The sequence below is a fragment of the Taudactylus pleione genome, unplaced genomic scaffold, assembly GCF_031769625.1.
Source record: "Taudactylus pleione unplaced genomic scaffold, aTauple2 ptg000177l, whole genome shotgun sequence".
In the NCBI taxonomy this organism is placed as follows: domain Eukaryota; kingdom Metazoa; phylum Chordata; class Amphibia; order Anura; family Myobatrachidae; genus Taudactylus; species Taudactylus pleione.
In genome coordinates, this window is record NW_028284579.1 from 443,528 (window position 1) to 465,970 (window position 22,443).

Sequence of the window (22,443 nt, forward strand, 5' to 3'; positions counted from 1 at the left end):
ACATTTATGAACTTTCCAAGAACTGGCTAATGATATTGGCTTATGGCCTTGATTGGATGCTATGAAGGAGTGTACAAGTAGGGTTTGTGTTCATGACCACTGGCTTAAAAGAGCAGTGTTCTTACTCCTGAGATATGGAGCCCTGATTCAGAAGTTGGGGGATATTTTATTTTGCAAACTCAGTATATGAAAAAATGTTGACCAAAGAAAAAAATACATATAATATTGATGTCTGAAGTAGTATTTAAGTCCATATTTTTAGGAAAGATTGCAACATTTTCTTTGATTGATATAAAGCAGAAATAATGGAAGGTTGATTATTCTTCAAAGTAGTTTGTGAAACAGATTTGCAGTGAATATCTTAAGTATTTCTCTTCACAAGCAACAAGGAAGAGACATTGTAGAACAAAGAAGAAAAGGAAGAACACTGTCAGAAGTGGGATTTGAACCCACGCCTCCAGAGGAGACTGCGACCTGAACGCAGCACCTTAGACCGCTCGGCCATCCTGACACATAAAAAAACTACGTTTCATAAAAATTGGATAAAACTAATTAACCAAAACTACTTTTTCAAAGGTGCAATGTCCATGCTGCTGTTGAAACTATTGATTCAAATATTAGTAATAAATTGCTTTTTCAATTATTTTTCAAAGATGCTTAAGGTTGGATAAATCAAAAAGATATTGTAAAAATAACATTAACACGGAATTACCTATAGTTTAGGATTTTCCAAATATTTGAGAAAATGCTTGACACAAATAACATCTTCACATGCTCTACAATTAATGCCTGAATTTTGTATTGATTGATTGAGAGCTGCATTGAAAGAAAATCATTACTCCAAATGTGGCAGTTTCCAAAATACATTGAAAAGGGGATGTGCAGTATCTATTTTTCTAATTCATAGAATGCCAAGGAAAAATGCGGTAATTATTTTTTTTGCTCTATTCAGGATTGGATTCCAAGTGTCTAGAATTTGTTGTCTTGTGGATTTTCACTCACCATAGAAAAGACATTCATGAACTTTCCAAGAACTGGCTAATGATATTGGCTTATGGCCTTGATTGGATGCTATGAAGGAGTGTACAAGTAGGGTTTGTGTTCATGACCACTGGCTTAAAAGAGCAGTGTTCTTACTCCTGAGATATGGAGCCCTGATTCAGAAGTTGGGGGATATTTTATTTTGCAAACTCAGTATATGAAAAAATGTTGACCAAAGAAAAAAATACATATAATATTGATGTCTGAAGTAGTATTTAAGTCCATATTTTTAGGAAAGATTGCAACATTTTCTTTGATTGATATAAAGCAGAAATAATGGAAGGTTGATTATTCTTCAAAGTAGTTTGTGAAACAGATTTGCAGTGAATATCTTAAGTATTTCTCTTCACAAGCAACAAGGAAGAGACATTGTAGAACAAAGAAGAAAAGGAAGAACACTGTCAGAAGTGGGATTTGAACCCACGCTTCCAGAGGAGACTGCGACCTGAACGCAGCGCCTTAGACCGCTCAGCCATCCTGGCACATAAAACACTAAGTTTCATAAAAATTGGATAAAACTAATTAACCAAAATTACTTTTTCAAAGGTGCAATGTCCATGCTGCTGTTGAAACTATTGATTCAAATATTAGTAATAAATTGCTTTTTCAATTATTTTTCAAAGATGCTTAAGGTTGGATAAATCAAAAAGATATTGTAAAAATAACATTAACACGGAATTACCTATAGTTTAGGATTTTCCAAATATTTGAGAAAATGCTTGACACAAATAACATCTTCACATGCTCTACAATTAATGCCTGAATTTTGGATTGATTGATTGAGAGCTGCATTGAAAGAAAATCATTACTCCAAATGTGGCAGTTTCCAAAATACATTGAAAAGGGGTTGTGCAGTATCTATTTTTCTAATTCATAGAATGCCAAGGAAAAATGCGGTAATTATTTTTTTTGCTCTATTCAGGATTGGATTCCAAGTGTCTAGAATTTGTTGTCTTGTGGATTTTCACTCACCATAGAAAAGACATTTATGAACTTTCCAAGAACTGGCTAATGATATTGGCTTATGGCCTTGATTGGATGCTATGAAGGAGTGTACAAGTAGGGTTTGTGTTCATGACCACTGGCTTAAAAGAGCAGTGTTCTTACTCCTGAGATATGGAGCCCTGATTCAGAAGTTGGGGGATATTTTATTTTGCAAACTCAGTATATGAAAAAATGTTGACCAAAGAAAAAAATACATATAATATTGATGTCTGAAGTAGTATTTAAGTCCATATTTTTAGGGAAGATTGCAACATTTTCTTTGATTGATATAAAGCAGAAATAATGGAAGGTTGATTATTCTTCAAAGTGGTTTGTGAAACAGATTTGCAGTGAATATCTTAAGTATTTCTCTTCACAAGCAACAAGGAAGAGACATTGTAGAACAAAGAAGAAAAGGAAGAACACTGTCAGAAGTGGGATTTGAACCCACGCCTCCAGAGGAGACTGCGACCTGAACGCAGCGCCTTAGACCGCTCGGCCATCCTGACACATAAAAAACTAAGTTTCATAAAAATTGGATAAAACTAATTAACCAAAACTACTTTTTCAAAGGTGCAATGTCCATGCTGCTGTTGAAACTATTGATTCAAATATTAGTAATAAATTGCTTTTTCAATTATTTTTCAAAGATGCTTAAGGTTGGATAAATCAAAAAGATATTGTAAAAATAACATTAACACGGAATTACCTATAGTTTAGGATTTTCCAAATATTTGAGAAAATGCTTGACACAAATAACATCTTCACATGCTCTACAATTAATGCCTGAATTTTGTATTGATTGATTGAGAGCTGCATTGAAAGAAAATCATTACTCCAAATGTGGCAGTTTCCAAAATACATTGAAAAGGGGTTGTGCAGTATCTATTTTTCTAATTCATAGAATGCCAAGGAAAAATGCGGTAATTATTTTTTTTGCTCTATTCAGGATTGGATTCCAAGTGTCTAGAATTTGTTGTCTTGTGGATTTTCACTCACCATAGAAAAGACATTTATGAACTTTCCAAGAACTGGCTAATGATATTGGCTTATGGCCTTGATTGGATGCTATGAAGGAGTGTACAAGTAGGGTTTGTGTTCATGACCACTGGCTTAAAAGAGCAGTGTTCTTACTCCTGAGATATGGAGCCCTGATTCAGAAGTTGGGGGATATTTTATTTTGCAAACTCAGTATATGAAAAAATGTTGACCAAAGAAAAAAATACATATAATATTGATGTCTGAAGTAGTATTTAAGTCCATATTTTTAGGAAAGATTGCAACATTTTCTTTGATTGATATAAAGCAGAAATAATGGAAGGTTGATTATTCTTCAAAGTAGTTTGTGAAACAGATTTGCAGTGAATATCTTAAGTATTTCTCTTCACAAGCAACAAGGAAGAGACATTGTAGAACAAAGAAGAAAAGGAAGAACACTGTCAGAAGTGGGATTTGAACCCACGCCTCCAGAGGAGACTGCGACCTGAACGCAGCACCTTAGACCGCTCGGCCATCCTGACACATAAAAAAACTACGTTTCATAAAAATTGGATAAAACTAATTAACCAAAACTACTTTTTCAAAGGTGCAATGTCCATGCTGCTGTTGAAACTATTGATTCAAATATTAGTAATAAATTGCTTTTTCAATTATTTTTCAAAGATGCTTAAGGTTGGATAAATCAAAAAGATATTGTAAAAATAACATTAACACGGAATTACCTATAGTTTAGGATTTTCCAAATATTTGAGAAAATGCTTGACACAAATAACATCTTCACATGCTCTACAATTAATGCCTGAATTTTGTATTGATTGATTGAGAGCTGCATTGAAAGAAAATCATTACTCCAAATGTGGCAGTTTCCAAAATACATTGAAAAGGGGATGTGCAGTATCTATTTTTCTAATTCATAGAATGCCAAGGAAAAATGCGGTAATTATTTTTTTTGCTCTATTCAGGATTGGATTCCAAGTGTCTAGAATTTGTTGTCTTGTGGATTTTCACTCACCATAGAAAAGACATTCATGAACTTTCCAAGAACTGGCTAATGATATTGGCTTATGGCCTTGATTGGATGCTATGAAGGAGTGTACAAGTAGGGTTTGTGTTCATGACCACTGGCTTAAAAGAGCAGTGTTCTTACTCCTGAGATATGGAGCCCTGATTCAGAAGTTGGGGGATATTTTATTTTGCAAACTCAGTATATGAAAAAATGTTGACCAAAGAAAAAAATACATATAATATTGATGTCTGAAGTAGTATTTAAGTCCATATTTTTAGGAAAGATTGCAACATTTTCTTTGATTGATATAAAGCAGAAATAATGGAAGGTTGATTATTCTTCAAAGTAGTTTGTGAAACAGATTTGCAGTGAATATCTTAAGTATTTCTCTTCACAAGCAACAAGGAAGAGACATTGTAGAACAAAGAAGAAAAGGAAGAACACTGTCAGAAGTGGGATTTGAACCCACGCCTCCAGAGGAGACTGCGACCTGAACGCAGCACCTTAGACCGCTCGGCCATCCTGACACATAAAAAAACTACGTTTCATAAAAATTGGATAAAACTAATTAACCAAAACTACTTTTTCAAAGGTGCAATGTCCATGCTGCTGTTGAAACTATTGATTCAAATATTAGTAATAAATTGCTTTTTCAATTATTTTTCAAAGATGCTTAAGGTTGGATAAATCAAAAAGATATTGTAAAAATAACATTAACACGGAATTACCTATAGTTTAGGATTTTCCAAATATTTGAGAAAATGCTTGACACAAATAACATCTTCACATGCTCTACAATTAATGCCTGAATTTTGTATTGATTGATTGAGAGCTGCATTGAAAGAAAATCATTACTCCAAATGTGGCAGTTTCCAAAATACATTGAAAAGGGGATGTGCAGTATCTATTTTTCTAATTCATAGAATGCCAAGGAAAAATGCGGTAATTATTTTTTTTGCTCTATTCAGGATTGGATTCCAAGTGTCTAGAATTTGTTGTCTTGTGGATTTTCACTCACCATAGAAAAGACATTCATGAACTTTCCAAGAACTGGCTAATGATATTGGCTTATGGCCTTGATTGGATGCTATGAAGGAGTGTACAAGTAGGGTTTGTGTTCATGACCACTGGCTTAAAAGAGCAGTGTTCTTACTCCTGAGATATGGAGCCCTGATTCAGAAGTTGGGGGATATTTTATTTTGCAAACTCAGTATATGAAAAAATGTTGACCAAAGAAAAAAATACATATAATATTGATGTCTGAAGTAGTATTTAAGTCCATATTTTTAGGAAAGATTGCAACATTTTCTTTGATTGATATAAAGCAGAAATAATGGAAGGTTGATTATTCTTCAAAGTAGTTTGTGAAACAGATTTGCAGTGAATATCTTAAGTATTTCTCTTCACAAGCAACAAGGAAGAGACATTGTAGAACAAAGAAGAAAAGGAAGAACACTGTCAGAAGTGGGATTTGAACCCACGCTTCCAGAGGAGACTGCGACCTGAACGCAGCGCCTTAGACCGCTCGGCCATCCTGGCACATAAAACACTAAGTTTCATAAAAATTGGATAAAACTAATTAACCAAAATTACTTTTTCAAAGGTGCAATGTCCATGCTGCTGTTGAAACTATTGATTCAAATATTAGTAATAAATTGCTTTTTCAATTATTTTTCAAAGATGCTTAAGGTTGGATAAATCAAAAAGATATTGTAAAAATAACATTAACACGGAATTACCTATAGTTTAGGATTTTCCAAATATTTGAGAAAATGCTTGATACAAATAACATCTTCACATGCTCTACAATTAATGCCTGAATTTTGTATTGATTGATTGAGAGCTGCATTGAAAGAAAATCATTACTCCAAATGTGGCAGTTTCCAAAATACATTGAAAAGGGGTTGTGCAGTATCTATTTTTCTAATTCATAGAATGCCAAGGAAAAATGCGGTAATTATTTTTTTTGCTCTATTCAGGATTGGATTCCAAGTGTCTAGAATTTGTTGTCTTGTGGATTTTCACTCACCATAGAAAAGACATTTATGAACTTTCCAAGAACTGGCTAATGATATTGGCTTATGGCCTTGATTGGATGCTATGAAGGAGTGTACAAGTAGGATTTGTGTTCATGACCACTGGCTTCAAAGAGCAGTGTTCTTACTCCTGAGATATGGAGCCCTGATTCAGAAGTTGGGGGATATTTTATTTTGCAAACTCAGTATATGAAAAAATGTTGACCAAAGAAAAAAATACATATAATATTGATGTCTGAAGTAGTATTTAAGTCCATATTTTTAGGGAAGATTGCAACATTTTCTTTGATTGATATAAAGCAGAAATAATGGAAGGTTGATTATTCTTCAAAGTGGTTTGTGAAACAGATTTGCAGTGAATATCTTAAGTATTTCTCTTCACAAGCAACAAGGAAGAGACATTGTAGAACAAAGAAGAAATGGAAGAACACTGTCAGAAGTGGGATTTGAACCCACGCCTCCAGAGGAGACTGCGACCTGAACGCAGCGCCTTAGACCGCTCGGCCATCCTGACACATAAAATACTATGTTTCATAAAAATTGGATAAAACTAATTAACCAAAACTACTTTTTCAAAGGTGCAATGTCCATGCTGCTGTTGAAACTATTGATTCAAATATTAGTAATAAATTGCTTTTTCAATTATTTTTCAAAGATGCTTAAGGTTGGATAAATCAAAAAGATATTGTAAAAATAACATTAACACGGAATTACCTATAGTTTAGGATTTTCCAAATATTTGAGAAAATGCTTGACACAAATAACATCTTCACATGCTCTACAATTAATGCCTGAATTTTGTATTGATTGATTGAGAGCTGCATTGAAAGAAAATCATTACTCCAAATGTGGCAGTTTCCAAAATACATTGAAAAGGGGATGTGCAGTATCTATTTTTCTAATTCATAGAATGCCAAGGAAAAATGCGGTAATTATTTTTTTTGCTCTATTCAGGATTGGATTCCAAGTGTCTAGAATTTGTTGTCTTGTGGATTTTCACTCACCATAGAAAAGACATTTATGAACTTTCCAAGAACTGGCTAATGATATTGGCTTATGGCCTTGATTGGATGCTATGAAGGAGTGTACAAGTAGGGTTTGTGTTCATGACCACTGGCTTAAAAGAGCAGTGTTCTTACTCCTGAGATATGGAGCCCTGATTCAGAAGTTGGGGGATATTTTATTTTGCAAACTCAGTATATGAAAAAATGTTGACCAAAGAAAAAAATACATATAATATTGATGTCTGAAGTAGTATTTAAGTCCATATTTTTAGGGAAGATTGCAACATTTTCTTTGATTGATATAAAGCAGAAATAATGGAAGGTTGATTATTCTTCAAAGTGGTTTGTGAAACAGATTTGCAGTGAATATCTTAAGTATTTCTCTTCACAAGCAACAAGGAAGAGACATTGTAGAACAAAGAAGAAAAGGAAGAAAACTGTCAGAAGTGGGATTTGAACCCACGCCTCCAGAGGAGACTGCGACCTGAACGCAGCGCCTTAGACCACTCGGCCATCCTGACACATGAAAAACTAAGTTTCATAAAAATTGGATAAAACTAATTAACCAAAATTACTTTTTCAAAGGTGCAATGTCCATGCTGCTGTTGAAACTATTGATTCAAATATTAGTAATAAATTGCTTTTTCAATTATTTTTCAAAGATGCTTAAAGTTGGATAAATCAAAAAGATATTGTAAAAATAACATTAACACGGAATTAACTATAGTTTAGGATTTTCCAAATATTTGAGAAAATGCTTGATACAAATAACATCTTCACATGCTCTACAATTAATGCCTGAATTTTGTATTGATTGATTGAGAGCTGCATTGAAAGAAAATCATTACTCCAAATGTGGCAGTTTCCAAAATACATTGAAAAGGGGTTGTGCAGTATCTATTTTTCTAATTCATAGAATGCCAAGGAAAAATGCGGTAATTATTTTTTTTGCTCTATTCAGGATTGGATTCCAAGTGTCTAGAATTTGTTGTCTTGTGGATTTTCACTCACCATAGAAAAGACATTTATGAACTTTCCAAGAACTGGCTAATGATATTGGCTTATGGCCTTGATTGGATGCTATGAAGGAGTGTACAAGTAGGGTTTGTGTTCATGACCACTGGCTTAAAAGAGCAGTGTTCTTACTCCTGAGATATGGAGCCCTGATTCAGAAGTTGGGGGATATTTTATTTTGCAAACTCAGTATATGAAAAAATGTTGACCAAAGAAAAAAATACATATAATATTGATGTCTGAAGTAGTATTTAAGTCCATATTTTTAGGAAAGATTGCAACATTTTCTTTGATTGATATAAAGCAGAAATAATGGAAGGTTGATTATTCTTCAAAGTGGTTTGTGAAACAGATTTGCAGTGAATATCTTAAGTATTTCTCTTCACAAGCAACAAGGAAGAGACATTGTAGAACAAAGAAGAAATGGAAGAACACTGTCAGAAGTGGGATTTGAACCCACGCCTCCAGAGGAGACTGCGACCTGAACGCAGCGCCTTAGACCGCTCGGCCATCCTGACACATAAAATACTATGTTTCATAAAAATTGGATAAAACTAATTAACCAAAACTACTTTTTCAAAGGTGCAATGTCCATGCTGCTGTTGAAACTATTGATTCAAATATTAGTAATAAATTGCTTTTTCAATTATTTTTCAAAGATGCTTAAGGTTGGATAAATCAAAAAGATATTGTAAAAATAACATTAACACGGAATTACCTATAGTTTAGGATTTTCCAAATATTTGAGAAAATGCTTGACACAAATAACATCTTCACATGCTCTACAATTAATGCCTGAATTTTGTATTGATTGATTGAGAGCTGCATTGAAAGAAAATCATTACTCCAAATGTGGCAGTTTCCAAAATACATTGAAAAGGGGATGTGCAGTATCTATTTTTCTAATTCATAGAATGCCAAGGAAAAATGCGGTAATTATTTTTTTTGCTCTATTCAGGATTGGATTCCAAGTGTCTAGAATTTGTTGTCTTGTGGATTTTCACTCACCATAGAAAAGACATTTATGAACTTTCCAAGAACTGGCTAATGATATTGGCTTATGGCCTTGATTGGATGCTATGAAGGAGTGTACAAGTAGGGTTTGTGTTCATGACCACTGGCTTAAAAGAGCAGTGTTCTTACTCCTGAGATATGGAGCCCTGATTCAGAAGTTGGGGGATATTTTATTTTGCAAACTCAGTATATGAAAAAATGTTGACCAAAGAAAAAAATACATATAATATTGATGTCTGAAGTAGTATTTAAGTCCATATTTTTAGGGAAGATTGCAACATTTTCTTTGATTGATATAAAGCAGAAATAATGGAAGGTTGATTATTCTTCAAAGTGGTTTGTGAAACAGATTTGCAGTGAATATCTTAAGTATTTCTCTTCACAAGCAACAAGGAAGAGACATTGTAGAACAAAGAAGAAAAGGAAGAAAACTGTCAGAAGTGGGATTTGAACCCACGCCTCCAGAGGAGACTGCGACCTGAACGCAGCGCCTTAGACCACTCGGCCATCCTGACACATGAAAAACTAAGTTTCATAAAAATTGGATAAAACTAATTAACCAAAATTACTTTTTCAAAGGTGCAATGTCCATGCTGCTGTTGAAACTATTGATTCAAATATTAGTAATAAATTGCTTTTTCAATTATTTTTCAAAGATGCTTAAAGTTGGATAAATCAAAAAGATATTGTAAAAATAACATTAACACGGAATTAACTATAGTTTAGGATTTTCCAAATATTTGAGAAAATGCTTGATACAAATAACATCTTCACATGCTCTACAATTAATGCCTGAATTTTGTATTGATTGATTGAGAGCTGCATTGAAAGAAAATCATTACTCCAAATGTGGCAGTTTCCAAAATACATTGAAAAGGGGTTGTGCAGTATCTATTTTTCTAATTCATAGAATGCCAAGGAAAAATGCGGTAATTATTTTTTTTGCTCTATTCAGGATTGGATTCCAAGTGTCTAGAATTTGTTGTCTTGTGGATTTTCACTCACCATAGAAAAGACATTTATGAACTTTCCAAGAACTGGCTAATGATATTGGCTTATGGCCTTGATTGGATGCTATGAAGGAGTGTACAAGTAGGGTTTGTGTTCATGACCACTGGCTTAAAAGAGCAGTGTTCTTACTCCTGAGATATGGAGCCCTGATTCAGAAGTTGGGGGATATTTTATTTTGCAAACTCAGTATATGAAAAAATGTTGACCAAAGAAAAAAATACATATAATATTGATGTCTGAAGTAGTATTTAAGTCCATATTTTTAGGAAAGATTGCAACATCTTCTTTGATTGATATAAAGCAGAAATAATGGAAGGTTGATTATTCTTCAAAGTAGTTTGTGAAACAGATTTGCAGTGAATATCTTAAGTATTTCTCTTCACAAGCAACAAGGAAGAGACATTGTAGAACAAAGAAGAAAAGGAAGAACACTGTCAGAAGTGGGATTTGAACCCACGCCTCCAGAGGAGACTGCGACCTGAACGCAGCGCCTTAGACCGCTCGGCCATCCTGACACATAAAAAACTACGTTTCATAAAAATTGGATAAAACTAATTAACCAAAACTACTTTTTCAAAGGTGCAATGTCCATGCTGCTGTTGAAACTATTGATTCAAATATTAGTAATAAATTGCTTTTTCAATTATTTTTCAAAGATGCTTAAGGTTGGATAAATCAAAAAGATATTGTAAAAATAACATTAACACGGAATTACCTATAGTTTAGGATTTTCCAAATATATGAGAAAATGCTTGACACAAATAACATCTTCACATGCTCTACAATTAATGCCTGAATTTTGTATTGATTGATTGAGAGCTGCATTGAAAGAAAATCATTACTCCAAATGTGGCAGTTTCCAAAATACATTGAAAAGGGGTTGTGCAGTATCTATTTTTCTAATTCATAGAATGCCAAGGAAAAATGCGGTAATTATTTTTTTTGCTCTATTCAGGATTGGATTCCAAGTGTCTAGAATTTGTTGTCTTGTGGATTTTCACTCACCATAGAAAAGACATTTATGAACTTTCCAAGAACTGGCTAATGATATTGGCTTATGGCCTTGATTGGATGCTATGAAGGAGTGTACAAGTAGGGTTTGTGTTCAACACCACTGGCTTAAAAGAGCAGTGTTCTTACTCCTGAGATATGGAGCCCTGATTCAGAAGTTGGGGGATATTTTATTTTGCAAACTCAGTATATGAAAAAATGTTGACCAAAGAAAAAAATACATATAATATTGATGTCTGAAGTAGTATTTAAGTCCATATTTTTAGGGAAGATTGCAACATTTTCTTTGATTGATATAAAGCAGAAATAATGGAAGGTTGATTATTCTTCAAAGTGGTTTGTGAAACAGATTTGCAGTGAATATCTTAAGTATTTCTCTTCACAAGCAACAAGGAAGAGACATTGTAGAACAAAGAAGAAAAGGAAGAACACTGTCAGAAGTGGGATTTGAACCCACGCCTCCAGAGGAGACTGCGACCTGAACGCAGTGCCTTAGACCGCTCGGCCATCCTGACACATAAAAAACTACGTTTCATAAAAATTGGATAAAACTAATTAACCAAAACTACTTTTTCAAAGGTGCAATGTCCATGCTGCTGTTGAAACTATTGATTCAAATATTAGTAATAAATTGCTTTTTCAATTATTTTTCAAAGATGCTTAAGGTTGTATAAATCAAAAAGATATTGTAAAAATAACATTAACACGGAATTACCTATAGTTTAGGATTTTCCAAATATTTGAGAAAATGCTTGACACAAATAACATCTTCACATGCTCTACAATTAATGCCTGAATTTTGGATTGATTGATTGAGAGCTGCATTGAAAGAAAATCATTACTCCAAATGTGGCAGTTTCCAAAATACATTGAAAAGGGGATGTGCAGTATCTATTTTTCTAATTCATAGAATGCCAAGGAAAAATGCGGTAATTATTTTTTTTGCTCTATTCAGGATTGGATTCCAAGTGTCTAGAATTTGTTGTCTTGTGGATTTTCACTCACCATAGAAAAGATATTTATGAACTTTCCAAGAACTGGCTAATGATATTGGCTTATGGCCTTGATTGGATGCTATGAAGGAGTGTACAAGTAGGGTTTGTGTTCATGACCACTGGCTTAAAAGAGCAGTGTTCTTACTCCTGAGATATGGAGCCCTGATTCAGAAGTTGGGGGATATTTTATTTTGCAAACTCAGTATATGAAAAAATGTTGACCAAAGAAAAAAATACATATAATATTGATGTCTGAAGTAGTATTTAAGTCCATATTTTTAGGGAAGATTGCAACATTTTCTTTGATTGATATAAAGCAGAAATAATGGAAGGTTGATTATTCTTCAAAGTGGTTTGTGAAACAGATTTGCAGTGAATATCTTAAGTATTTCTCTTCACAAGCAACAAGGAAGAGACATTGTAGAACAAAGAAGAAAAGGAAGAAAACTGTCAGAAGTGGGATTTGAACCCACGCCTCCAGAGGAGACTGCGACCTGAACGCAGCGCCTTAGACCGCTCGGCCATCCTGACACATAAAAAACTACGTTTCATAAAAATTGGATAAAACTAATTAACCAAAACTACTTTTTCAAAGGTGCAATGTCCATGCTGCTGTTGAAACTATTGATTCAAATATTAGTAATAAATTGCTTTTTCAATTATTTTTCAAAGATGCTTAAGGTTGGATAAATCAAAAAGATATTGTAAAAATAACATTAACACGGAATTACCTATAGTTTAGGATTTTCCAAATATATGAGAAAATGCTTGACACAAATAACATCTTCACATGCTCTACAATTAATGCCTGAATTTTGTATTGATTGATTGAGAGCTGCATTGAAAGAAAATCATTACTCCAAATGTGGCAGTTTCCAAAATACATTGAAAAGGGGTTGTGCAGTATCTATTTTTCTAATTCATAGAATGCCAAGGAAAAATGCGGTAATTATTTTTTTTGCTCTATTCAGGATTGGATTCCAAGTGTCTAGAATTTGTTGTCTTGTGGATTTTCACTCACCATAGAAAAGACATTTATGAACTTTCCAAGAACTGGCTAATGATATTGGCTTATGGCCTTGATTGGATGCTATGAAGGAGTGTACAAGTAGGGTTTGTGTTCAACACCACTGGCTTAAAAGAGCAGTGTTCTTACTCCTGAGATATGGAGCCCTGATTCAGAAGTTGGGGGATATTTTATTTTGCAAACTCAGTATATGAAAAAATGTTGACCAAAGAAAAAAATACATATAATATTGATGTCTGAAGTAGTATTTAAGTCCATATTTTTAGGGAAGATTGCAACATTTTCTTTGATTGATATAAAGCAGAAATAATGGAAGGTTGATTATTCTTCAAAGTGGTTTGTGAAACAGATTTGCAGTGAATATCTTAAGTATTTCTCTTCACAAGCAACAAGGAAGAGACATTGTAGAACAAAGAAGAAAAGGAAGAAAACTGTCAGAAGTGGGATTTGAACCCACGCCTCCAGAGGAGACTGCGACCTGAACGCAGCGCCTTAGACCACTCGGCCATCCTGACACATGAAAAACTAAGTTTCATAAAAATTGGATAAAACTAATTAACCAAAATTACTTTTTCAAAGGTGCAATGTCCATGCTGCTGTTGAAACTATTGATTCAAATATTAGGCGCTGCGACCTGAACGCAGCGCCTTAGACCACTCGGCCATCCTGACACATGAAAAACTAAGTTTCATAAAAATTGGATAAAACTAATTAACCAAAATTACTTTTTCAAAGGTGCAATGTCCATGCTGCTGTTGAAACTATTGATTCAAATATTAGTAATAAATTGCTTTTTCAATTATTTTTCAAAGATGCTTAAAGTTGGATAAATCAAAAAGATATTGTAAAAATAACATTAACACGGAATTAACTATAGTTTAGGATTTTCCAAATATTTGAGAAAATGCTTGATACAAATAACATCTTCACATGCTCTACAATTAATGCCTGAATTTTGTATTGATTGATTGAGAGCTGCATTGAAAGAAAATCATTACTCCAAATGTGGCAGTTTCCAAAATACATTGAAAAGGGGTTGTGCAGTATCTATTTTTCTAATTCATAGAATGCCAAGGAAAAATGCGGTAATTATTTTTTTTGCTCTATTCAGGATTGGATTCCAAGTGTCTAGAATTTGTTGTCTTGTGGATTTTCACTCACCATAGAAAAGACATTTATGAACTTTCCAAGAACTGGCTAATGATATTGGCTTATGGCCTTGATTGGATGCTATGAAGGAGTGTACAAGTAGGGTTTGTGTTCATGACCACTGGCTTAAAAGAGCAGTGTTCTTACTCCTGAGATATGGAGCCCTGATTCAGAAGTTGGGGGATATTTTATTTTGCAAACTCAGTATATGAAAAAATGTTGACCAAAGAAAAAAATACATATAATATTGATGTCTGAAGTAGTATTTAAGTCCATATTTTTAGGAAAGATTGCAACATTTTCTTTGATTGATATAAAGCAGAAATAATGGAAAGTTGATTATTCTTCAAAGTAGTTTGTGAAACAGATTTGCAGTGAATATCTTAAGTATTTCTCTTCACAAGCAACAAGGAAGAGACATTGTAGAACAAAGAAGAAAAGGAAGAACACTGTCAGAAGTGGAATTTGAACCCACGCCTCCAGAGGAGACTGCGACCTGAACGCAGCGCCTTAGACCGCTCGGCCATCCTGACACATAAAAAACTACGTTTCATAAAAATTGGATAAAACTAATTAACCAAAACTACTTTTTCAAAGGTGCAATGTCCATGCTGCTGTTGAAACTATTGATTCAAATATTAGTAATATATTGCTTTTTCAATTATTTTTCAAAGATGCTTAAGGTTGGATAAATCAAAAAGATATTGTAAAAATAACATTAACACGGAATTACCTATAGTTTAGGATTTTCCAAATATTTGAGAAAATGCTTGACACAAATAACATCTTCACATGCTCTACAATTAATGCCTGAATTTTGTATTGATTGATTGAGAGCTGCATTGAAAGAAAATCATTACTCCAAATGTGGCAGTTTCCAAAATACATTGAAAAGGGGATGTGCAGTATCTATTTTTCTAATTCATAGAATGCCAAGGAAAAATGCGGTAATTATTTTTTTTGCTCTATTCAGGATTGGATTCCAAGTGTCTAGAATTTGTTGTCTTGTGGATTTTCACTCACCATAGAAAAGACATTTATGAACTTTCCAAGAACTGGCTAATGATATTGGCTTATGGCCTTGATTGGATGCTATGAAGGAGTGTACAAGTAGGGTTTGTGTTCAACACCACTGGCTTAAAAGAGCAGTGTTCTTACTCCTGAGATATGGAGCCCTGATTCAGAAGTTGGGGGATATTTTATTTTGCAAACTCAGTATATGAAAAAATGTTGACCAAAGAAAAAAATACATATAATATTGATGTCTGAAGTAGTATTTAAGTCCATATTTTTAGGGAAGATTGCAACATTTTCTTTGATTGATATAAAGCAGAAATAATGGAAGGTTGATTATTCTTCAAAGTGGTTTGTGAAACAGATTTGCAGTGAATATCTTAAGTATTTCTCTTCACAAGCAACAAGGAAGAGACATTGTAGAACAAAGAAGAAAAGGAAGAACACTGTCAGAAGTGGGATTTGAACCCACGCCTCCAGAGGAGACTGCGACCTGAACGCAGCACCTTAGACCGCTCGGCCATCCTGACACATAAATACTAAGTTTCATAAAAATTGGATAAAACTAATTAACCAAAATTACTTTTTCAAAGGTGCAATGTCCATGCTGCTGTTGAAACTATTGATTCAAATATTAGTAATATATTGCTTTTTCAATTATTTTTCAAAGATGCTTAAGGTTGGATAAATCAAAAAGATATTGTAAAAATAACATTAACACGGAATTACCTATAGTTTAGGATTTTCCAAATATTTGAGAAAATGCTTGACACAAATAACATCTTCACATGCTCTACAATTAATGCCTGAATTTTGGATTGATTGATTGAGAGCTGCATTGAAAGAAAATCATTACTCCAAATGTGGCAGTTTCCAAAATACATTGAAAAGGGGATGTGCAGTATCTATTTTTCTAATTCATAGAATGCCAAGGAAAAATGCGGTAATTATTTTTTTTGCTCTATTCAGGATTGGATTCCAAGTGTCTAGAATTTGTTGTCTTGTGGATTTTCACTCACCATAGAAAAGACATTTATGAACTTTCCAAGAACTGGCTAATGATATTGGCTTATGGCCTTGATTGGATGCTATGAAGGAGTGTACAAGTAGGGTTTGTGTTCAACACCACTGGCTTAAAAGAGCAGTGTTCTTACTCCTGAGATATTCCTGATTCAGAAGTTGGGGGATATTTTATTTTGCAAACTCAGTATATGAAAAAATGTTGACAAAAGAAAAAAATACATATAATATTGATGTCTGAAGTAGTATTTAAGTCCATATTTTTAGGAAAGATTGCAACATTTTCTTTGATTGATATAAAGCAGAAATAATGGAAGGTTGATTATTCTTCAAAGTGGTTTGTGAAACAGATTTGCAGTGAATATCTTAAGTATTTCTCTTCACAAGCAACAAGGAAGAGACATTGTAGAACAAAGAAGAAAAGGAAGAACACTGTCAGAAGTGGGATTTGAACCCATGCCTCCAGAGGAGACTGCGACCTGCACGCAGCGCCTTAGACTGCTCGGCCATCCTGACACATAAAAAACTAAGTTTCATAAAAATTGGATAAAACTAATTAACCAAAATTACTTTTTCAAAGGTGCAATGTCCATGCTGCTGTTGAAACTATTGATTCAAATATTAGTAATACATTGCTTTTTCAATTATTTTTCAAAGATGCTTAAAGTTGGATAAATCAAAAAGATATTGTAAAAATAACATTAACACAGAATTACCTATAGTTTAGGATTTTCCAAATATTTGAGAAAATGCTTGATACAAATAACATCTTCACATGCTCTACAATTAATGCCTGAATTTTGGATTGATTGATTGAGAGCTGCATTGAAAGAAAATCATTACTCCAAATGTGGCAGTTTCCAAAATACATTGAAAAGGGGATGTGCAGTATCTATTTTTCTAATTCATAGAATGCCAAGGAAAAATGCGGTAATTATTTTTTTTGCTCTATTCAGGATTGGATTCCAAGTGTCTAGAATTTGTTGTCTTGTGGATTTTCACTCACCATAGAAAAGACATTTATGAACTTTCCAAGAACTGGCTAATGATATTGGCTTATGGCCTTGATTGGATGCTATGAAGGAGTGTACAAGTAGGGTTTGTGTTCAACACCACTGGCTTAAAAGAGCAGTGTTCTTACTCCTGAGATATGGAGCCCTGATTCAGAAGTTGGGGGATATTTTATTTTGCAAACTCAGTATATGAAAAAATGTTGACAAAAGAAAAAAATACATATAATATTGATGTCTGAAGTAGTATTTAAGTCCATATTTTTAGGAAAGATTGCAACATTTTCTTTGATTGATATAAAGCAGAAATAATGGAAGGTTGATTATTCTTCAAAGTGGTTTGTGAAACAGATTTGCAGTGAATATCTTAAGTATTTCTCTTCACAAGCAACAAGGAAGAGACATTGTAGAACAAAGAAGAAAAGGAAGAACACTGTCAGAAGTGGGATTTGAACCCACGCCTCCAGAGGAGACTGCGACCTGAACGCAGCGCCTTAGGCCGCTCGGCCATCCTGACACATAAAAAACTAAGTTTCATAAAAATTGGATAAAACTAATTAACCAAAATTACTTTTTCAAAGGTGCAATGTCCATGCTGCTGTTGAAACTATTGATTCAAATATTAGTAATAAATTGCTTTTCAATTATTTTTCAAAGATGCTTAAGGTTGGATAAATCGAAAAGATATTGTAAAAATAACATTAACACGGAATTACCTATAGTTTAGGATTTTCCAAATATTTGAGAAAATGCTTGACACAAATAACATCTTCACATGCTCTACAATTAATGCCTGAATTTTGTATTGATTGATTGAGAGCTGCATTGAAAGAAAATCATTACTTCAAATGTGGCAGTTTCCAAAATACATTGAAAAGGGGATGTGCAGTATCTATTTTTCTAATTCATAGAATGCCAAGGAAAAATGCGGTAATTATTTTTTTTGCTCTATTCAGGATTGGATTCCAAGTGTCTAGAATTTGTTGTCTTGTGGATTTTCACTCACCATAGAAAAGACATTTATGAACTTTCCAAGAACTGGCTAATGATATTGGCTTATGGCCTTGATTGGATGCTATGAAGGAGTGTACAAGTAGGGTTTGTGTTCATGACCACTGGCTTAAAAGAGCAGTGTTCTTACTCCTGAGATATGGAGCCCTGATTCAGAAGTTGGGGGATATTTTATTTTGCAAACTCAGTATATGAAAAAATGTTGACAAAAGAAAAAAATACATATAATATTGATGTCTGAAGTAGTATTTAAGTCCATATTTTTAGGAAAGATTGCAACATTTTCTTTGATTGATATAAAGCAGAAATAATGGAAGGTTGATTATTCTTCAAAGTGCTTTGTGAAACAGATTTGCAGTGAATATCTTAAGTATTTCTCTTCACAAGCAACAAGGAAGAGACATTGTAGAACAAAGAAGAAAAGGAAGAACACTGTCAGAAGTGGGATTTGAACCCACACCTCCAGAGGAGACTGCGACCTGAACGCAGCGCCTTAGACCGCTCGGCCATCCTGACACATAAAATACTAAGTTTCATAAAAATTGGATAAAACTAATTAACCAAAACTACTTTTTCAAAGGTGCAATGTCCATGCTGCTGTTGAAACTATTGATTCAAATATTAGTAATAAATTGCTTTTTCAATTATTTTTCAAAGATGCTTAAAGTTGGATAAATCAAAAAGATATTGTAAAAATAACATTAACACGGAATTACCTATAGTTTAGGATTTTCCAAATATTTGAGAAAATGCTTGATACAAATAACATCTTCACATGCTCTACAATTAATGCCTGAATTTTGGATTGATTGATTGAGAGCTGCATTGAAAGAAAATCATTACTCCAAATGTGGCAGTTTCCAAAATACATTGAAAAGGGGATGTGCAGTATCTATTTTTCTAATTCATAGAATGCCAAGGAAAAATGCGGTAATTATTTTTTTTGCTCTATTCAGGATTGGATTCCAAGTGTCTAGAATTTGTTGTCTTGTGGATTTTCACTCACCATAGAAAAGACATTTATGAACTTTCCAAGAACTGGCTAATGATATTGGCTTATGGCCTTGATTGGATGCTATGAAGGAGTGTACAAGTAGGGTTTGTGTTCAACACCACTGGCTTAAAAGAGCAGTGTTCTTACTCCTGAGATATGGAGCCCTGATTCAGAAGTTGGGGGATATTTTATTTTGCAAACTCAGTATATGAAAAAATGTTGACCAAAGAAAAAAATACATATAATATTGATGTCTGAAGTAGTATTTAAGTCCATATTTTTAGGGAAGATTGCAACATTTTCTTTGATTGATATAAAGCAGAAATAATGGAAGGTTGATTATTCTTCAAAGTGGTTTGTGAAACAGATTTGCAGTGAATATCTTAAGTATTTCTCTTCACAAGCAACAAGGAAGAGACATTGTAGAACAAAGAAGAAAAGGAAGAACACTGTCAGAAGTGGGATTTGAACCCACGCCTCCAGAGGAGACTGCGACCTGAACGCAGCGCCTTAGGCCGCTCAGCCATCCTGACACATAAAATACTAAGTTTCATAAAAATTGGATAAAACTAATTAACCAAAACTACTTTTTCAAAGGTGCAATGTACATGCTGCTGTTGAAACTATTGATTCAAATATTAGTAATAAATTGCTTTTTCAATTATTTTTCAAAGATGCTTAAGGTTGGATAAATCAAAAAGATATTGTAAAAATAACATTAACACGGAATTACCTATAGTTTAGGATTTTCCAAATATTTGAGAAAATGCTTGACACAAATAACATCTTCACATGCTCTACAATTAATGCCTGAATTTTGTATTGATTGATTGAGAGCTGCATTGAAAGAAAATCATTACTTCAAATGTGGCAGTTTCCAAAATACATTGAAAAGGGGATGTGCAGTATCTATTTTTCTAATTCATAGAATGCCAAGGAAAAATGCGGTAATTATTTTTTTTGCTCTATTCAGGATTGGATTCCAAGTGTCTAGAATTTGTTGTCTTGTGGATTTTCACTCACCATAGAAAAGACATTTATGAACTTTCCAAGAACTGGCTAATGATATTGGCTTATGGCCTTGATTGGATGCTATGAAGGAGTGTACAAGTAGGGTTTGTGTTCATGACCACTGGCTTAAAAGAGCAGTGTTCTTACTCCTGAGATATGGAGCCCTGATTCAGAAGTTGGGGGATATTTTATTTTGCAAACTCAGTATATGAAAAAATGTTGACCAAAGAAAAAAATACATATAATATTGATGTCTGAAGTAGTATTTAAGTCCATATTTTTAGGAAAGATTGCAACATTTTCTTTGATTGATATAAAGCAGAAATAATGGAAGGTTGATTATTCTTCAAAGTGGTTTGTGAAAAAAATTTGCAGTGAATATCTTAAGTATTTCTCTTCACAAGCAACAAGGAAGAGACATTGTAGAACAAAGAAGAAAAGGAAGAACACTGTCAGAAGTGGGATTTGAACCCACGCCTCCAGAGGAGACTGCGACCTGAACGCAGCGCCTTAGGCCGCTCGGCCATCCTGACACATAAAAAACTAAGTTTCATAAAAATTGGATAAAACTAATTAACCAAAATTACTTTTTCAAAGGTGCAATGTCCATGCTGCTGTTGAAACTATTGATTCAAATATTAGTAATAAATTGCTTTTTCAATTATTTTTCATAGATGCTTAAGGTTGGATAAATCAAAAAGATATTGTAAAAATAACATTAACACGGAATTACCTATAGTTTAGGATTTTCCAAATATTTGAGAAAATGCTTGACACAAATAACATCTTCACATGCTCTACAATTAATGCCTGAATTTTGTATTGATTGATTGAGAGCTGCATTGAAAGAAAATCATTACTTCAAATGTGGCAGTTTCCAAAATACATTGAAAAGGGGATGTGCAGTATCTATTTTTCTAATTCATAGAATGCCAAGGAAAAATGCGGTAATTATTTTTTTTGCTCTATTCAGGATTGGATTCCAAGTGTCTAGAATTTGTTGTCTTGTGGATTTTCACTCACCATAGAAAAGACATTTATGAACTTTCCAAGAACTGGCTAATGATATTGGCTTATGGCCTTGATTGGATGCTATGAAGGAGTGTACAAGTAGGGTTTGTGTTCATGACCACTGGCTTAAAAGAGCAGTGTTCTTACTCCTGAGATATGGAGCCCTGATTCAGAAGTTGGGGGATATTTTATTTTGCAAACTCAGTATATGAAAAAATGTTGACAAAAGAAAAAAATACATATAATATTGATGTCTGAAGTAGTATTTAAGTCCATATTTTTAGGAAAGATTGCAACATTTTCTTTGATTGATATAAAGCAGAAATAATGGAAGGTTGATTATTCTTCAAAGTGGTTTGTGAAACAGATTTGCAGTGAATATCTTAAGTATTTCTCTTCACAAGCAACAAGGAAGAGACATTGTAGAACAAAGAAGAAAAGGAAGAACACTGTCAGAAGTGGGATTTGAACCCACGCCTCCAGAGGAGACTGCGACCTGAACGCAGCGCCTTAGGCCGCTCGGCCATCCTGACACATAAAAAACTAAGTTTCATAAAAATTGGATAAAACTAATTAACCAAAATTACTTTTTCAAAGGTGCAATGTCCATGCTGCTGTTGAAACTATTGATTCAAATATTAGTAATAAATTGCTTTTTCAATTATTTTTCAAAGATGCTTAAGGTTGGATAAATCAAAAAGATATTGTAAAAATAACATTAACACGGAATTACCTATAGTTTAGGATTTTCCAAATATTTGAGAAAATGCTTGACACAAATAACATCTTCACATGCTCTACAATTAATGCCTGAATTTTGTATTGATTGATTGAGAGCTGCATTGAAAGAAAATCATTACTTCAAATGTGGCAGTTTCCAAAATACATTGAAAAGGGGATGTGCAGTATCTATTTTTCTAATTCATAGAATGCCAAGGAAAAATGCGGTAATTATTTTTTTTGCTCTATTCAGGATTGGATTCCAAGTGTCTAGAATTTGTTGTCTTGTGGATTTTCACTCACCATAGAAAAGACATTTATGAACTTTCCAAGAACTGGCTAATGATATTGGCTTATGGCC

At 33.5% G+C, this 22,443-nt stretch overlaps 19 non-coding genes across 19 annotated transcripts; all 19 read right to left on the minus strand.

Annotated features, from left to right (window-relative positions):
- Positions 1 to 428: 428 nt before the first annotated feature.
- On the minus strand, positions 429 to 511 carry TRNAL-CAG (transfer RNA leucine (anticodon CAG)). The gene has a single exon. It is a non-coding gene; the product is annotated as a tRNA-Leu (tRNA).
- A 1,940-nt stretch (positions 512 to 2,451) lies between these two features.
- Positions 2,452 to 2,534, minus strand: TRNAL-CAG (transfer RNA leucine (anticodon CAG)). The gene has a single exon. It is a non-coding gene; the product is annotated as a tRNA-Leu (tRNA).
- A 928-nt stretch (positions 2,535 to 3,462) lies between these two features.
- Positions 3,463 to 3,545, minus strand: TRNAL-CAG (transfer RNA leucine (anticodon CAG)). The gene has a single exon. It is a non-coding gene; the product is annotated as a tRNA-Leu (tRNA).
- A 929-nt stretch (positions 3,546 to 4,474) lies between these two features.
- TRNAL-CAG (transfer RNA leucine (anticodon CAG)) lies at positions 4,475 to 4,557 on the minus strand. Its single transcript has one exon. It is a non-coding gene; the product is annotated as a tRNA-Leu (tRNA).
- Positions 4,558 to 6,497: 1,940 nt separating this feature from the next.
- Positions 6,498 to 6,580, minus strand: TRNAL-CAG (transfer RNA leucine (anticodon CAG)). The gene has a single exon. It is a non-coding gene; the product is annotated as a tRNA-Leu (tRNA).
- Positions 6,581 to 7,508: 928 nt separating this feature from the next.
- On the minus strand, positions 7,509 to 7,591 carry TRNAL-CAG (transfer RNA leucine (anticodon CAG)). Its single transcript has one exon. It is a non-coding gene; the product is annotated as a tRNA-Leu (tRNA).
- Positions 7,592 to 8,519: 928 nt separating this feature from the next.
- Positions 8,520 to 8,602, minus strand: TRNAL-CAG (transfer RNA leucine (anticodon CAG)). Its single transcript has one exon. It is a non-coding gene; the product is annotated as a tRNA-Leu (tRNA).
- Positions 8,603 to 9,530: 928 nt separating this feature from the next.
- Positions 9,531 to 9,613, minus strand: TRNAL-CAG (transfer RNA leucine (anticodon CAG)). Its single transcript has one exon. It is a non-coding gene; the product is annotated as a tRNA-Leu (tRNA).
- A 928-nt stretch (positions 9,614 to 10,541) lies between these two features.
- On the minus strand, positions 10,542 to 10,624 carry TRNAL-CAG (transfer RNA leucine (anticodon CAG)). The gene has a single exon. It is a non-coding gene; the product is annotated as a tRNA-Leu (tRNA).
- Positions 10,625 to 11,552: 928 nt separating this feature from the next.
- Positions 11,553 to 11,635, minus strand: TRNAL-CAG (transfer RNA leucine (anticodon CAG)). The gene has a single exon. It is a non-coding gene; the product is annotated as a tRNA-Leu (tRNA).
- Positions 11,636 to 12,563: 928 nt separating this feature from the next.
- TRNAL-CAG (transfer RNA leucine (anticodon CAG)) lies at positions 12,564 to 12,646 on the minus strand. The gene has a single exon. It is a non-coding gene; the product is annotated as a tRNA-Leu (tRNA).
- Positions 12,647 to 13,574: 928 nt separating this feature from the next.
- Positions 13,575 to 13,657, minus strand: TRNAL-CAG (transfer RNA leucine (anticodon CAG)). Its single transcript has one exon. It is a non-coding gene; the product is annotated as a tRNA-Leu (tRNA).
- Positions 13,658 to 14,741: 1,084 nt separating this feature from the next.
- On the minus strand, positions 14,742 to 14,824 carry TRNAL-CAG (transfer RNA leucine (anticodon CAG)). The gene has a single exon. It is a non-coding gene; the product is annotated as a tRNA-Leu (tRNA).
- A 928-nt stretch (positions 14,825 to 15,752) lies between these two features.
- On the minus strand, positions 15,753 to 15,835 carry TRNAL-CAG (transfer RNA leucine (anticodon CAG)). The gene has a single exon. It is a non-coding gene; the product is annotated as a tRNA-Leu (tRNA).
- Positions 15,836 to 17,769: 1,934 nt separating this feature from the next.
- On the minus strand, positions 17,770 to 17,852 carry TRNAL-CAG (transfer RNA leucine (anticodon CAG)). The gene has a single exon. It is a non-coding gene; the product is annotated as a tRNA-Leu (tRNA).
- A 927-nt stretch (positions 17,853 to 18,779) lies between these two features.
- On the minus strand, positions 18,780 to 18,862 carry TRNAL-CAG (transfer RNA leucine (anticodon CAG)). The gene has a single exon. It is a non-coding gene; the product is annotated as a tRNA-Leu (tRNA).
- A 928-nt stretch (positions 18,863 to 19,790) lies between these two features.
- Positions 19,791 to 19,873, minus strand: TRNAL-CAG (transfer RNA leucine (anticodon CAG)). The gene has a single exon. It is a non-coding gene; the product is annotated as a tRNA-Leu (tRNA).
- A 928-nt stretch (positions 19,874 to 20,801) lies between these two features.
- On the minus strand, positions 20,802 to 20,884 carry TRNAL-CAG (transfer RNA leucine (anticodon CAG)). The gene has a single exon. It is a non-coding gene; the product is annotated as a tRNA-Leu (tRNA).
- Positions 20,885 to 21,812: 928 nt separating this feature from the next.
- On the minus strand, positions 21,813 to 21,895 carry TRNAL-CAG (transfer RNA leucine (anticodon CAG)). Its single transcript has one exon. It is a non-coding gene; the product is annotated as a tRNA-Leu (tRNA).
- Positions 21,896 to 22,443: the final 548 nt, after the last annotated feature.